The sequence below is a fragment of the Anomalospiza imberbis genome, chromosome 8 (genome assembly GCF_031753505.1).
Source record: "Anomalospiza imberbis isolate Cuckoo-Finch-1a 21T00152 chromosome 8, ASM3175350v1, whole genome shotgun sequence".
NCBI classification, from domain to species: domain Eukaryota; kingdom Metazoa; phylum Chordata; class Aves; order Passeriformes; family Viduidae; genus Anomalospiza; species Anomalospiza imberbis.
The window spans coordinates 9,265,392-9,282,939 of record NC_089688.1 but is presented as its reverse complement, the minus strand read 5'-3'; the positions used below and the strand labels follow the sequence as shown (position 1 = coordinate 9,282,939).

At 43.0% G+C, this 17,548-nt stretch overlaps 2 long non-coding RNA genes across 2 annotated transcripts in view; both read right to left on the bottom strand.

The window, feature by feature from the left end:
* Positions 1-245: 245 nt before the first annotated feature.
* LOC137477900 (uncharacterized) overlaps positions 246-17,548 on the bottom strand; it is a 30,895-nt gene continuing 13,592 nt past the window's right edge. The window contains exon 5 of the long non-coding RNA XR_011001260.1: positions 246-327. This is a non-coding gene — a long non-coding RNA (uncharacterized lncRNA). The remainder of the gene's footprint in view (positions 328-17,548) is intronic.
* LOC137478559 (uncharacterized) lies at positions 450-16,270 on the bottom strand. The gene is made up of 2 exons (XR_011001650.1): positions 16,033-16,270; positions 450-605 (listed from the first exon to the last, which is right to left on the bottom strand). It is a non-coding gene; the product is annotated as an uncharacterized lncRNA (long non-coding RNA).

Below are 17,548 nucleotides of genomic sequence, written 5' to 3'. Positions count from 1 at the left end.
GAAAGGTGCCATATGGTACACAAATCCCATTAAGAGGGTTTAATTGTTATTTAAAAGCCTACAGACAAGCAGGAATAAAAGGGAGCCCAGTTCAGACATTCTCTGGATGATGATTTTGCTTCAGTTTCGGTTGCAGTCAGAATGCAAGATCCCTCCCTCCTCCTGCAGGGAGGTATTAAATGTGACTGGAAGAACGCAGAATAACCCCCAGTAAGCTGGTGCTGTGCATGTATCTTACCAAGTCACCAGGCTCCTGCAGTTCCTCAGTGCTAGCAGCCAGTCCTTTCTCAGCTGCACTGACAATTTAACTCAGAGAAGCAGGTTCATCTATAATGCATGATGGGAATTCCATGGTTTAAAATTTTTTGTGTCTATTTTCAGAAGTAGCCCACCCTCCTGCCAAAGCCATAAAGCCATGTCTCCAAACAACAGTATTTGTCACTAGTCTGTTTCTTCTTTTTTTTTTATCTCCGGGTGATGGAAAAGAAATTAACTGGGAGGTCTTTTCAGGCAAGGTGGCTGTACTGTGACCAAGGGGCAGTGCTGGAGCTGCAGAGCTGCCATCTGCACTGGTTCCTCACATCCCAGGCCGGGCTTTCTTGTCACTGTCATGGAGGAAGGAATGCAGACGAGGAGCTGGCTAACTGCTGCCTCCAGCAATCAAAAATTATGGCACAGAGCTGGCTTGCCAAGCTTCAGGCGGTGGAAAAAAATGACCTCTGAAAATGTATCCTGTTCCATCAAGGGTAAAACTAATGTGTACAGTTTGATTTTATTAAATTGGTGTATGGAAATAGTACATAATTTAGAATCATAGGCTTTGGTTAAAGATATGATTGCAAAGTTTTTAGCAGGTAAGGGGCCCTATTAAAAAAATTAAGTCTACAAAATTTAATCCCTCTGTACCTTTATGCTTCAATGTGACTCCTGTTAACTCCCTAAAATTAGATTTTTAATCTCAGATTGGCACCCCTTTCTCTGCCACTCAAGTAACACAAGCAGTGAGAAGATTATGACCACTTATGTAGTATCTATTTTCCTATAATCCTTTTAGCACCATAAATGCTAAATATAGTATCCAGTTTAAATTAGCTTTAACCTCAAGTTGACTCCAGTTAACCATGCAGGAACAGTCAGCGGAAAAGAAAAGCACAACCAAAACCAAACCACAACCCAAAGAAGGCTAGAAAGAGGTAGAAATATTCCTACACTTTTTTAAAAAATGTAGTAAGCTGTTCAGTGCATATTAACAGATGACTGCAATAGTGGTGAATTGTCAACAGCTTTTTGAAAATGTGGGGCTTGTGAGCCCTTAGACTACCACACATGAGTAGATTGGTCACAGTACTCACCCTTGCAAACAGCCATCCCAAAAAGTACAACAAGAAATTGGGGCTGCTCCTGCAGCTCCTTATTCCTGGCTATATTTACAAATCATTAACACTGAACATGGAGGCATTTCTGTGAATCAAACTCCCACTAGATTTCCCAGGAGAACCCTTTGTAGGCATCATGAGACCTTCACAAGGAAAACTGATACATCCTCTAATTAGGGGAGGACCACCGTTGTAACTCAGTAGTGAGAAGAGCTAAAACAGGCTCAAAACCTAGAACAAGAATGACTTCAGTAAAACAACTGCAGAGAACCCTGTCTTTTGTCTGGCAATTGCTTCAGGAAGAAATAAGCCCTCAGCACCAAAGCAGGAGTTTCAGGAGGCCTCCCACACTTGGAGGGATACCCCTGAGGGTCCCAGGGAGTGGGTGCCAGCTCCTGCTGACCACAGCCAGCTTTACAGCTGCCAGGGCCAGATCACTCCATGCATTTTACCTGGGACATTGACAGGTTACATACTTGTTAGCCTGTATGCTCTGTTTCTGCCTCTGCAACAACACTTACTCTGACCAGCTGTTTTCCCAGCTGTTTTAGCCAGTTTGCCTAAGGAGCATAACAGCAAATGAATCCCAATAACCAAATCATCCTGAAGTAAACAACCATACACCATTAAAGTTACGGGTTCATCTCAAAACTTAATACTAGATTTAATAAGGCTGCAAGTTTCTCCACTTCTTACTTTTACCCTTTTCAAACATCACATGGAGACAAGGGAAGCCCACCCTCAGATAGCCTGGCATTTTTTCATACTCCAGAGACAGAATGACTGCCAAACCCTACTCTGGCATGGGAAACGTCATAAAGATGCAAATTAAAATATACCTGACTCTGTCTGCCTGTCCATTTTGGTTCAGCTTGTTGGGAACAATCAAACAGATGCCTAATGCTGAGCAATAAAATGAGTACCCAAGAGCTCTTCCCACAGTTTTCCTCCTTCACTTGGAGGACAGCCACATACACAGATTGCGACATTCTCAAATGTTCATTATCAAGACACAGTCATTTGTTACACACGGATTAGAAGGAGAGGATAGGCAGAGTTGGTCAAAGGAGAAATAATGAATTACGAAATGTTTGTGTGTACTGTCACAGCCACTACCAAAACATGTGGTGAGCTTCTGTTTAAAAAGATATGAAATCCCAGCAAAATAAACAAACACATTGACGAAATGTGATGAAATTAGGGTTCTACACCAAAAGCAGAATCAAACTGGCTGTAGGCAGGAACTCCAGAGCCCACAGTACCCTCATGCATCAAATTTCTTTTATTTTTTGGAAAGGTTTTATAGTAGATGAGTAAATAAAACATTTTCAACTACACCTGGCTAAAAAACCAAGGAACAACAAGACAGCAACCAGTATGGGTCATATCTGGAGGAATTATAAACTCCAGGTACTTATTTTGAGCCTCCTGAGGTTAGACTGAGCACTTACTGGACCACAGAAGGAGTATCACCGCCTGAGGAGCACTCAGTCTCACTGAGACACAAGGGGAGCAGCAGCACCATAGAGAGCAGGGGGAATACAAAGGTGCAAGAGAAGGACACAGTGGTAGAATCACATATTTAGAGGGGATATTTATTGCAAACCTATTCAACTCCTGACTTCAGCAATCTCTTTCACTCTGGACCAAACCCCTACAGTAGGCGATGGACAAAGATCCCAAGTATGTTACACAAGAAGTTACCTGGCTTTCATAAACTTCACCCTTTGGAATAAAATCTTTCTGATTACTTTCATTCTGCAGAATTTTCAAAACTTTCTCACTGGTACTTTTAAAGTGATTAGCAAGTTGAGCAATTATCTAGGCTACCATTTCCTCCTGAAATACAGGTTAATTAAATCTTCTTAGGCTCTGCAATGGTACTATGGCACACAGTTACAGTACAGAGCAACAAGTCACTCCAGATGAAGGAGGCTGTTAAGGTTTTGCTCTCCTCTTTATTCTTAAAAACAAAAACCAAGACCTCATCATGACATAAGAAAACGCAGTCCTAGAAATTGGAAGAAAGAGATTAATGTTATTATGCTAGTGGGGCTATGGCCTGTAACAGTGAAGAGCCAGCATATCTTCTCCTTACTCAGTCCTGGGCCACCATCACCAGTGTATACTGAAATGGCAAACTTCCACAGAGGGGAAAAAATAAGTGGCTCTATGCCAAGTCACCCCTATGCCCACAGCCAAGAAAGATTCACAGCTGGTGCACACCTGAGGTTGCCTAATGACATATCCCATCACTGCAGCAGCCTCAGCTGGGCCCCAAGGAAACCTCAGTCAGTCCTTTTTTTTCTTAGTTAGCTCTTTTTCTGTCAGAACAAAAGACTTCAAAACTGAAAGTGCAATGAGAAGAATATTTCATTAATAGGATTTTAGGCTCAGCCAATGCCCAGGCACTTCCTAATGTCACCAGTGCCACAAGTCCCCTGACAAGAGCACTGGACTTCTCTTCGGCTTTTTTGGGTTTTTATTTTTTGTTTTTATTCTTGTTTTTTGGTTTTTGTGGTTTTTTTCTTTTTTTCATTTTGAATTGGTTTTGGTTTTTGTTGTTGTTTTGTTGTTTGTTACCTTTTTGTATTCTTTTTTTTTTTTACCAGGTCATGGATAGGGATTAATCAATTTCACATTAGATTTTTCCTCACCCTCCCCTCAAGACAGCAATGAAATTCAAACTCATGTCAAATTGATTTTATTTGTCATGAAACAACAGGTCTGTGTGTTGAAGAGTACTGAGTACTCCTCATATATAAATATATACTCATGTACAAATATGTGAGTGACTTGTTTAACTTCTGCAAGAGGCTGCCAGGTTCTGCTGGGGGCTCACAGCCTCTTCAGGCAGGAGATACACAGCAGAGGCAAAAGGATGTGTGGCCATTTGATTTACTCAAAATGTGAAAACCTCACAGCCAGGAAAAAAAAAATCACGGGGCATCTCTTGGTTCTGCTTTTTCTGAAAAGTCCACATTCCTACCATATTCTTTCTCTCTTGTTACAGAAAGAGAAATACAAAGCCCACAGCCTCTGTTCACCCAGCACATGCACAGAGCAGCCCAGGGTATATACTCAGATAACCTGCCAGAGGTGTTAGCAAGCCCTTTCCCACAGCCCACCAGGACAGGGACACCACACTTGGTGACAGGATTTGGGACTAGGGTCTATAGGGCACAACAGAGGCACATATTTATCTCAATGACTGCAGGGCATCCCGTGCCCATGCTGCTGTTTGAGACCATCATTGTGTCTTTAGCACAAGTGTCCAAGCAGCATTGGCCAAGTAAGCCAAGAAAAAAGCCCTTTTCTCCTATCGTGGCATCCATGGAAGGGAAAGGCATTGGCAGTTTGTACTGCTGCTAGATTTTCAGGCTGTCTCTTACTCCAGAAGCATGTGCATGTAGGGATGGGAGCCAAAGACAGGGAATTACCTCTGTTTGCTAGCAAGCACCATCCTCCCAGTCCTGGAGATGTATTACACCTCTTAGGGACCCCTCTAACCAGGTCTCTGTCATTACTTCCAAGTAAGGACAAAATAATTTCTCCAATAAACTGTTTCTAGTAAGAGTAGTGTTGGAGGGAGAGAACAGTCCCTGCATCTCTTGCTGAGGGCATCTGGTGTCCTGAGCACATGCCAGTCCATTTAATAGAGTGACCTGTCTCCATTTACTGAATTGATTTGTCATATGAATGTTTACACTGCCGAGTGTATTTAAACTAATGGCTGCTAAAGCAGCTTATGTGACTTTTTAATCTAGCTTTGCCATAGAGTCAATTGTGGAATGACTGTTTGAAAGGGAAACAGACAAGAAATTGGGGCAAAACTTACACTGACAGACACTGAAAATGGGATGATGTGGCCACAGTAGTTACACAGGCAGATTTGTGGCTCATTCATTACCATCAGACTGTTTCCCACAGCGGAGCTTTTCTACAGGCCAGCTGACCAGAGGCACAGCTCTCCCCCTGTGAGCAGACCTCAGACAAGCCCTGGACAGACTGCACTTTACAAAATTAATTTCATCCTCTGAAGCAGAAAATACAAATTCCTTTCTCCCTGAGGAAAGGGGCTAGTGGGGAATGTGACCAGTTAAGAGAGGCCCAGCTGGGTGCCTCATTCCCCTCTGCTCTCAAGGGTTTTGACTTAATGATCTCAAAGGTCTTTTCCAACCTAGTTGATTTTGTGAGTCACACAGTTATTTATAGGATTCTGTGTGAATTACAGTGAACCTCAAAAGTTGCCACAGATAATTATGTGTGACTATCATTAAGCACTGAGGCAGAAGGGCTATTGGTGACTGAAAGATAGTTTCAAGGGCTTGCTGCAATGTACAGAGACTGGCTCTGGTCACAGATGACCTGATTTATTAAGCAGGTATAATATTCTGTGCCACTATATAGTGGAAGTCTCCTTGTGCCATTTTCCCTTAGAGAACATAATGTTGATCTCTTACAAAACACTGAGATCTGCTGATCTGTTAGCAAATCTATCCGTATCATACTATTTTCCTTTTCAAAGTCTTCCAAAACTTTTTATAGTAGTTAAGCATGCTACATCAAAAATCAAATATGTGCAAAATCATACTGACCCCCCCAATATGTCAGACAACTCATTTCAGCATATGATGGAAAAAGTGAATCAAGGGACAGAAAACAGTCTTTGCAAGAGTAATAATTAGATTTACTTCTCCTAATTCCTTGCACATGATCTTCTGATTTACACTGCATGCTTATCTACCTGCCACACTGCAGCCCTGCAGACAACACAGGACCAAATCTAGGTATTCTAGATAACATGTAACTTCTTCACAGGACCTCTTTGTAGGTACTGCCACTGCTGTTTTAAATATGACCAATAAATTGAAATAATGTTCATTTAAAAATGAGCATTGTCTAAACCTGCTATTCTGACACTGATATATCCTTACCAACACTTGGTACAAACATTGCTTCAAAATTAGAGAAAACAAAGGCAAAAAACTCCTTCAAGAGGATTGGTGCCTATCCCATCAAACATCTCCACCTGCAGGTGCCCCCACAGAGCCAGGAGCTGGGGTTGCTCTCACAATCACAGATCCCTGGTGACTGTCCCATTGCACTCACAACTCTGCTCAGAGCAGAGAGTTGGTAATCCAAGATATAGAAATAGGAAAATGAGATGGGAAGGGACACAACACAATTTTGGTTCCCATCTTTAGTTTCCTGAAGGAAACCCTATTCCATCAGCCTGACTCCAAAGGTGAAGAGTCAGTTCCCATCACCTGTCACAGCAAGAAAAGAAGTCACCTTTGGCTAATCTCATCCTGGGGATAATCAGGTTAGCTCCTCCTGACAGCTGCTGCAGATCGGAGAAGCAGGAGGAGCAGATGCAGCATGATGTGCCCAGCCCAGCTCTTTATGAAAGCCACCTTCACTCCTGCGTGGTTGAAACCATGCTCTGAGCAGGATCTTCCACTTTTCTGGGTATCCCACCTCCCCACGGCAATGGCAGCACCTGACTTTTGCTGCAGCATCCAAAATTTTGGAAGGAAATGGCATGATCTCCTTAAACTGCAAGATCCACCTGGCAGAGGATTTCTGAGCGATTATCACATACCTCGGCTTGTCCCCGGACTTCCACCACCTAAGAAGTGTGATAATCCCCAAAACATACACCCTAGCGTGTCTTATCTGCGGCAGAAATTACAGTGATGTATAAACAATGAGTTGTGCTTTCCACATGCGCGCGGATCTGGCATGAATCCCAGGAGCCAGCCCATGCCCTCTGCCGGGTCAAGTGTGGAAATCGTCTCTCTCCTTCCACCACTGCCAGCTCCAAGCCATGCCACGAGGTCATCTCCAAACACAGCTCATCAAGTATTTGCTGACTAGATACTTGGATTCACAACTGGGAAATGGAAGGTCATTCAGCACTTTGCCTCCTCTCAAAACATAGTATTACTTGGAAGTAAGCTGCTGAATGTAGATTGCCAGTCCCAGACTGCCAGCACAAAGCAGCAGAAAGCCAAGCAATGAGAAGGGAAAGCCACAGGACCCTGTCATAATTATATCTTCAGTTTCAGAAATTACTTTGATGTTCTCTCAACAGGGGATAGCTTCCATTTCCTTCAGCCTTTGCTGTAGCTTTAGTAGAAATATTGGCTGTTCCTGTTGGATTTTTAGTTAGAAGTGGACTACAGTATTTCCTGCAGAAACCAGGGTGTTCTCCCTCAGCACCCATTTAGACTGTATGAAAAGAGATGAGTAAGACCAGAACCAAAGGGGTGCCTAAAAATACAGAAAATATTCCTTGGAAGAAGGCGAAGACACAGAGGTGCATTCAGGCTGTAGTTACAAAACAGTGCAAACCTCCAAAAGCCTGGCTTGCTCCTGCATTCAGCACCTTGTCTAAGGAGCCTGGCCATAGCTCAGCTTGCGATTTATTTCAGACTTCCAGGACAGAGCTGAGTGTGACAAGCTGGAGGAAGGTTCATTATCCGGTCTCTTCAGGCTGGTGGCCACTGGCAGCACACCCCTCACTGCAGATTAATTGGCTCTAAGCAGCCCAGACAGCAGCTGCCATTTGCTTTGTGCTCTTGCATAAAATGCTGCAGATTTTACTCTGAAATCTGGATTTGACAAACTGGGAACAAATAAAGATAGCTGATGGTGATACCCATCATCTGAGCAGACTACCCTTAATGGAAAAGAACTCTGCCAGGAAGAAATTTGTTTCTTATATTTTTAAGATTTATGTTTTTGTTTGCTTTTCCCCAAATAACTTGAACAATATTAATCTCCTACATTATAACCCATCTTCACTGACATAATCCTAATATATTACTGGAGTTACAATAGAAAGAAATAAGAATAAAAACAAAAGACAATGTCACAAGTGAATTAATATTTGACCCACTGATCATAAATCACAGTGAATACACCCTCAGAGAGAGGCAGCTTTTATCAGGATCCTCATGAAGTGGTTAGAGAGTATAAAACTAGGACTTCCTCCTGCAAAACAGCTGTTGAAGCCAATAACTTTAAGGTAGCTACTAAGTGAGGAAAAAGTTCCTAAATGGTCTATCAAGCATGAAGATACCAACATTTTGGTATCATTTTGGTCAAAGAATTTTTATTTTTTTATGTCAAAAACACTGCCTTGTGCCTGTTAATTATTTTAAATATTTCTACCACTACATACATACCATTACCCTATATATAATCTAGTGAAGATATGACATTTATTAAAAAATTTTCTAAACATATAAAACTGCCATCCGAGTCTCAGACAAATCAGACAGCTAATGTTTGTGTGCAGAATTCAGTGACAGATACACCAACCCAGAACAACACTTGCTAAAGCAGCAAATCAGGGTTTATAGCAGTAAGCAATAGAGAATTAAGTTTGTATATCAAACCCTTTAAGAAACAAGAGGAAACATTAAGTAGGTGCACTCTGTCATCCTGAAGATGGAATTAATTTTTTGGTATGCCCCAATAACTAAATCCCTTCTCATTTCAGAAAAACCTGTTTTTTACATGCAAAGGGTGGCATCAGATCTTTGTGAAAGGAATGAAAAGGCAGAAATCATTCCATAGCTCAAACACGAAAATATTTTTTCCACAAAAAAAAGACATGCAGAAATGTTGTGTTGTCAACAGCAATAAAAATACTCTCTAGAAAATAAAAATGACAGTAAATAGAAGGAGCCCCATTGCCTGGCAGGCTGCATCTCCTGTAACTGGCATATGTGTAAAGTGAAATTAGATTCTATCAAATAATGCTTCTCCATCTGCTGACACTCTGCATCATCTGTGTTCTCTTTCTCCTTTTTCATTGAAGGCTAGGCACTAGATAAAGACTTGTGGGGCTGCGCTGAAGAATAAAAGGGTTTTTTTCCCCTAAAGCACACGCTACCTTTGCACCCTCTACCGGAGGAACAGCCAGGAGCAAAGAGCCTGCAGAGTCTCACCACGGAGATCTTCCCCCCCATTACCCAAATATTACCACAGAGGAGCAGTTTTCATCTCAAACAGGTCATTTCTTCTAACCCCGCCATATCCGCTGGATTCTAGTCAGAATCTTTACTGACTTTAGCTGGAGCCAGCAAAAAGTTTACAAATAGGACTAATGCATAGTAAGAGAAGCACATGAAAAATCCTTTATTTACCACATTCTTGCAAGGTAACTCAGGTTTTTTTTATTTGAATTTGGTTCTTTTTCTGTTTCTGGAGTTTCTGGGGTGTGGGGATTTTTTGTTTGGTTTGTTTGGAGTTTTGTGGTTTGTTTGTTGTGGGTTTTGGCGGTTTTTTTTGTAACGAAGGAGTCCCCTTGTGCTGAGTCAAAAGGCCATTTAAATTAAAAAAAAATAGCTCTAGTAGTAATATATCACTAAATAACATGTCCAGAGGACAAACAGTTGCTAGCTAGTGAAAATCAGACCTTTGCTATTGCTATACAGAAATGGCTGTGGCAGATTTTCTGTTGTGAGGCTGGCAAGCCCTTTTCCAGAACCTTCACTCTCTGAGGTAAGCAGCAGATCCCAATATAATATTTTGTTCTTATCTTAATTATATTTTACTAATATAAACAGTAACCCAAGGGAAAATTTTCATGTTACTTGGTATTAAAATGTGTTTCAATAAAATTATCCAAGAAAGCCACCAAAGAAGTTAGGTATTTGTCCATCCCAGTTTATCAAAGGCAGCAATAAACCCTATTAGAGCAGCTCTGCTGTTACATTTACATCCAGGAGGTGGCATTGAAAGGCCACAAATCTGCTCCCAGTGTCCTTAACTGCTGCCTGCCAGAGCCGAGCAGGGAAGGCTCCTGCGGATTCACACAGCGTAAGCATCAAATTTAGGTTACCACTCGCATAAACTCCCTGGGATTAGAGCGATGTAGTCATTAACTAATTCATGTTACAGTAGCAAGAAAAACACTTGATTTCTTCTCTCCTGTCTCGTCCCTTTGTGCAACCAACCTATGGCATATATGCTCTGGCTTTTTTGAGGGCCACTGAAACCACAGGATTCAGAGGGACCCCACACCCGTTAGTGAGTGCAGTACGTGCAATACTCTCACGTGGAGCAGCAGGATCGCAAAAGCTCGGGGGAATTTCAGAGGAACGCGTTCCCATGAGCCTTACCATTTATTCACATCATCTCCAACGACAAAGGCCCCACTAGAGAAACTGGGGGTGTGGCTGAATCCTCAGCTGGTTTCCAGCAGTTCTGAAAGGCACGCTGCCGCCTTGCCTCTCCTACAGCGTTTCTGTGTAACTCCAGGGATGCACTCTGTCGGTGGCCCAGGCAAGGGCTTGCAAGGTTTTACTTTGGACAAAGTCCTCCCAGGAGCTGGTGCACAGACAGGAGCCCTGCCCGAGCGCAAGGGAAAGCTGCCCAGCGCAACTGGGTGCGCACCGAAAGCATCTCACATGGTTGTAGCCTCGGGAAAAAAATCCAGACGTGCACACCGACACCAAAGAGAGCCTGCGAGCCCCGGGATTCCCGCACGCGGCTCAGCGGAGCAGCAGCCCGATTCCCTCCCGCAGCGCTCCCGTCCGGCCGGGCTGGCGGCGCACCCTGCGGCCAGCGCTGCTCTGGCTGCACCACCCCCGGCCGTCACGGCTGCAGAAGCGCTGTCCCGCTGTCCCGTGACAGGGAAAAAGCCGAGGTTCGGGCGGTGCCGGGAATAGCCAGTAAACGTGCTGCTCCGCAGCAGCGCAGGCTGCCCGGCTCCAAGCTGCCCCTCGGCGCAATGGCAGGGTTTCCAAGAGGACTGCAGCAAAGAGCAGAGCCGGGACAGGAGAGCCAGGGCCCTGCTCCCCTTGGTCTGCCACATCCCCTCATCAAGTTGCAGTCCTGCCGTCTCTTTGAAGGAAAGGTCTTTGCTGTCACAGGGCCAGCTGTCAATCAATCATACTACCAGCATGCAAACGCATGATGCTCTGCCAGAAGCAGTTGCTGTCTCAACACAGGCCGTGGTATGCTGACAGAAAAGAACTTAGAAACAAAGAAAAAAATAACTTTTTCTTACTAAGACAGCTTAACATGGCTGTTTCATTTACCCTTTTTAATGAGCTGATAATTACTCCTTTTCAGTGAAGCCTTCTCTTATTTAGTCTAGTGTTATCCCCAGCCCATCAAAAAGAACACATTTGGGAGAAGAAAATACCATTTACTAAAACAGTACAACAAGAGGGAAAAAAAAAAAAAACAGGCATCCAAAACTGCAGAATGGAAGGATCAACTATTCATTATATTTCAACTCTACTGCAAGTGACAAGGTGAACACCGGGATTTCCTTCTTTCTGTAATCATTTACATGCAAATGCAAAAGGAGACTCTTGTAAGAACAACCCAGTTATTGGAATCATTCTGTATCTACAGAGTAAGTAGCAATTATCTCAATGAGCTTTGACCTTACCTCAAAGCTTATGTGTAGCTTTGCTTAGGAAAGAAATAAAGATTAAAATAATATATTTTATTCCTGCATTTCAGATAAATAACTCAGAGGTTTCTGAGTTTTCAGACATTTCTTTGTTTTGAATAGAAGGTGCTCCAATGATGGACATGTAAAGAAGAGAGCAGCTTTGTCAATTCTCATGGCAGCCCAGACAAAATGAATATATGCATGCAGAGGGCAAGCAGAGAAATAAAATTCAGGGTTGGAAGAAACCTTGCCATTTGGGCTGCCAGTCATCAGGATCAGCAGAGCCTCCTGACAGCTTACAAATCTGCATTTCCTTTTCCTGGGGCTTGGTAGCTGAAGGACAGAGAGGACAGGCTGAGACCAGCTCCCAGCATGACATGAGCTAGATGTGGTCCTGAGTCACACCTGGATGTACAATATAAATATGGTACAATATAAACGTGTGTTCTGGGGGGTGCTTAGGTGTGAGCCCTGTTACTGCTGCCTCAGAAAACATAAGGCAGGGAAAGGCTTGGAGTGAACAGACAGTGGCAGGTCGATCCAATCAAAAGCACAGTGATGCTCAGTTTGTAGCACATGAAACTGCTGAAAGATTGAGTGCTCAGAGAGACTGAGGGAAATGCAAACAGAGCCCCTGGAGGGGACCCATTTTTCAGCAGGTCACGAGCAAGCCAATAATGATTTCCACTTCATTTGTATGTGTGCTAAACATACTTGGCATTACTTCAGAGACTGGGGTCAAAAGTTCGATGATTGCTAAAGGCATTGTGCTAGAAGATGCAGCTGGATAGCTGCTAGGGGAGGGTAAAAGCCAGGTTTGCACTAACCCTTACCCCTGCACTATCCTGGTGGGGTTTCCCAACTGAGAACCATTATATATGCAACCGGCACACTGAAAAATGGCCACAAAGTTTATTTTGCATGGTACCTCACTGCCATGATACTTCAAAACAGCAAGCAGAAAGCAGAGCAACTAGGGACAGCATTCCTTTTGTGTATCTCAATAGCCTTTCCATGCTGCTGGTCTCCTGGGCCAGCAAGAACCTTTCTTTGCTCCTGACTCTCTTCAGCATGTCCACCAAAAACATTTAAGCACAACACACACAAAAATCAAGTCATGCACACAAAAGCTAAGGGAGCAGCTCCCTCAAACAACCATTGCCACAGCCCTCTGGCAATTGAGGACACTGCACCAGGAGCTGCTCACTGCTGGCTTTGCTGTAATGCAGCAGCAGAGTCAGGCCCAGCACTACCTGATGTGCCTTGAGCCAAGCACACACTTAGCAAGAAAAAGGTTGGCCAGCCAATAACTTAATTTCTTGGAAACGACCATCAGCATTTAGCCTCACTCTTCAGGCTTTGGTGGTCTGGTGGACTCACAGCATCAACATCACATGCTCAGAGATACATGGTGGAGTTTCCCCCCACCTCCAGAGAACTCCATAAACTCCTTATGCTGCCCCTTATGGTCCCAGTAACACCTCACTGTGCTGCCTGGGGATGAGTGGAAAAGAAAATTATTTGCAAGCACAGGTTTCTCTGCCTGAAGATGATAACAAAGCTACAGAAAAAAAAAAAAAAAAAAAAAAAACAGGGTCAAGTACACAAACATAATGCTGCAAGTGCCCCTTTCCACCAGCTCTCCATTTCTTCTTAACTCCCTTGCCTTTCTCTGAAACATACCTGAGTTTCAGCACAAAATTTGACTTTCTTTGCATTGAACTGACAGGAAAGGAGGAGATTTACGTTGGTCCCGGGTATATTGCATTGACTGTGTTTTCCAAACACAAGAAGCCCTGTGGAAAAGAAATCTTCCAAGGAAACAACAAGCAGACTCAAGGGAAATGGAGGAGCAGAGGCTTCCATTAACTCACACAGGGCATGGCTGAACTGAATTCAGGTACTGAATATTGGCTGAGGAAGACAGAGGCTCATTTTTCAAAGACCCCTGTGCAACTGTCTTGAACGTGACTAGGAGCTTGCAATGTGTGCTCTAAGACTGTAAGCCTGACAGACATGCATTGTCAATTTGACTTTTCACAAGGTGGGGAGGAGTAAAGAAAACAAACCCATCTCTTTTTTTAGCAACTCTCCTCTGCCTTTTTCATAATTAAATTCACCATAATGACCACTGTACTAAATCTAATAAGAAGTCTGAGTTTCTGGTTTCCATTGGCAGCCATTTGCACAGCTCAGTTTAGGCAACTCACTAAACCATAAGAACAGCATTGTAAGGCAACCTTCTTGAGTCAGTAAGTAAGAAGAAAAGCTTACCTAGAAAGTATTAAATCACTAAAATTGATTGGACCCTATTGCTTACGCTCTGATTCCACTGGCAGGAAGGCTCTGAGCTGGCTTATTTACACATGCACTAGTGAGCTCATTCACACACAACTGCTTTCCACCTCAGAGCAATAAAAATTAATAATAAAAATAATTAAACCTCATCAGCCTTCAAGCATTTGGAAACCCCAGAGCCCCATTGCCAGATCCTCTGAAAATGCATCAGCCTTCCCATGAGAGAGACTGGGGCTCAATTCCTGCAGGGACTGGCTGCCAGAACTACCATGGCACCTGGTCGTCACATTCCAGCAACAGATTATTCCATACTATCGACCCTCCTGCTCTGGGTTAATTCTTTTAATTGTCTCACCACATCTTTTCCCATTAGGCTGATGTAACTTGTTTAAGCATACACAGATTGATTTATGACAGCACTAGGGATGTTAATCCAATGCCTGCTCTCCAGTTAATGCACGCACAGTGAGAGATGCAGGACAGCAGACTCCCATATGGGAGCTCCAGCCTTTTGCCTTGAAATCAAAGGCAGCTTCCCAGTGAGAGCAGAATTACAGCACTCCAAGAACAGTGGTTTCCACTGGTGTTATGGGTAATGCAAGGTCACTGCATCCTGCTCTCAATTCTCAAGTGCCATCTTCTTTAAGTATAACAGCAATCAAGGAAATGGAAAATCTCTTTAAAAGTTCACTGTTAGGAAATTATTGGAGCCCACTGAATTCCTAAAATCTTGTCAGGAGGTAAATAGTTCCCTTCAAATGCAACCTCATTTGTCTCCAATTAGAATCAGTTTCCTTCACAGTCTATGTTCAACAACCTTTAGCTCATTGCTGTATGTTCCCTGCATTTCCCTTTTTCTCAAGGGGTGTGCACATAGTATAGAAACCTGCAGAGAGCAGCCTTCTCTTCCACACATACAGTTTAGGTCATGAAATACACAGAATACATAATGCTTACATAGTATGAGTTGAAAAACAGTTCTCAACAGTACCAACAAAAATCCACAAAGCTTTGGGAAAAAAATAGGATACCCCACAGAACAAAAGTACTTTTCCATTCTGTTGCATGTTCACAATTAAAACAATTGGGTACATTAAAAAACAATTAAGTTCATCTGCAGGTGCTACCATCTAACTGAAAGTCAAAGAAAACTTGCCCTATAATTTTGTGTTTCTGGGACAAAAAAAACCCCAAGGAAACAAAACAACCAAACAAAAAAAAAAAAAAAAAAACTCCCAACACATCCACTGTGCCAAACTGCTTACGAAAACTGCAATTCTGCTTCTGAATCTAACCTACGTAACCAAGCATTCTTTGGGATCACAGCTGGGACACCACCAGTCCCATCACATTTTGACAGCAAAGCACAAGCATTTTCCCACCTCCAAGAGGGCTCAGAGCAGGAGCTATCTCACCTGTTTCTCCCAGGTATTCCTCCTGCTACCCAGTTGGTCCTGCCTAGGTTAGTAGTAAATGGACTTCATCTCCTTAGATTTTTAAATCCTCCAGAGAGCTTTCAGTACAATTTCTAAACACAAACTTACTAGATGTGCTGTCAAATCACACCACTTTTTATGAAGTTTATTCCACTTATGATCTACTTTGCAGTTTGAAGGGCACAGACATGCTCAGGCTGAGACACTAACACTAATTCCATGTGATTCTAGCCCAAGCAGGGAAGCAACAGGTGGTGTTCCATCCCTGAGAGCCAGTCAGTGCAGTCCAGATTTCTAATGTCAGGCACCTCATTCTTGCAGCAGCTTCACTGAGAACAGCCTTCGTGCTAAGAACAATTTACAGCATTTTCAAACAAAACAAGAGATAACCGTACAAGTGTCTCAGCACACACCACAGTTGAGACAGCACAATACACAGAGCACCACCATACAGTTTCAGAAGGCTTTAGGCATTCACCCATACACAGTAACACCTTACCAGATCAGAAGGCTTCAGGTGCCTGCCCAAACAGAATATCACCATGTCACTTCAGAAGGCTGCAAGCATCTGCCCTTCTTGCTCTTCAGCCCAACCTTTTATAGCCCTGATTGTTCATGCAGTGCACCTGTGTGCCCTCTGCTCCCTTTGGTGGTTGCTCAGTGCACCTGGGCACTCCATGGCTCATTGCTGCCAATGCTGCTCACCTGCTTCTCACAGCTGTGCCCACTGGGGATGAGGCTGGGCCACAGCCCCGCTCCCAGCTACCACACTCTGTGTGCCTACATACAAGTACCCTCAGATGGCTCATGAACAGAAAACAAACCAAAGAAAAAAAACACCAAATAAAAACACCAAACAAAACGAAAAAAAGTCTAATGTATTGTTAAATACAGGCTATTATTCCGCTTTATTCAAAAATACCAAAGGCTGCTTTGACAGATCTAAAAGCACCAGCAGGAGTCACTGCCCTTTGTACCTTGCAAAGAAGAGCCCCCAGCTGACAAAGACTACATATGGGTTATAAACTGCTCTGAAGCTGCAGTGGAAACAGAGACTTCAGCAGATACTCCCAGTGAAAAAAGCACCACAAAATCACTAACTTCACTCTTCTGCCTCTACTGAGAACCAGTTCCAAGCCTTCACTCCAACAGCAGTTCCACAGTGACACCAGTGGCTCATGCCATCCCAAGACCAGCCTCAGACTAGCAGGCTAAGAATCAGTCTTGTAACCTCCTGAGGTGGAAAGCATGATGCACCCCTGATTTCCCTTCCTAAATCTGTGTGAATACTAATCCCACACACCTATAAGGACCTTCAAAGTGGCTTCAGTCTCCACTGGCTTTATCTATGCTGTAGAAAGGAGCATTTTATCCACTTCTTTATAAGCACTTTGCTTTGAAACACCACAGCTATTCAAAATGTTAAGGCACAGGATAAAAGCTACAGAAGCATAACTTCTTATGAACTAAGCAGTCCACTGGGAAGAGATGGGCAAGTCTGGTGGCAAAAGCTGCCACAGACAAACCTAACATACAACATATGGACATGAGTAAATATCTAAGGTTTAGATATTTAGATGCATTAGATGTACATGAGAAATTATCTAGGTTTATTTTTTATGATTTCCTTAGGTCAAATGGGAAAGTAGGACCCACTACAACTTTATGTTGTTTGTCTCCTGACACCAATGCCTAGTTCATACTTGGAATTTTCTCCTTGGCAATAATTTTGTAGAAAGGCATTACAAAATTGCCAGATAGCTGAGCTTTTCCTGATAGTGAAATTTTACTTAAACAGTTAGAAGATGCAAGCTGACTTGTATTCTGTCACTGGGATATGTCACTTACAATTTATCTTTCAAATGTATATTTAATTATTTCCCAACATATTTGCTTCCCCATTTAACTAAAACATTCATATTCGATTCATTCTGCTTTGGACAAATGAATGTCTTTGCAGATTACCAATCCAAAATATCTGACAGGTTTTTTGATATATCTTTCTTCTGTAGTCA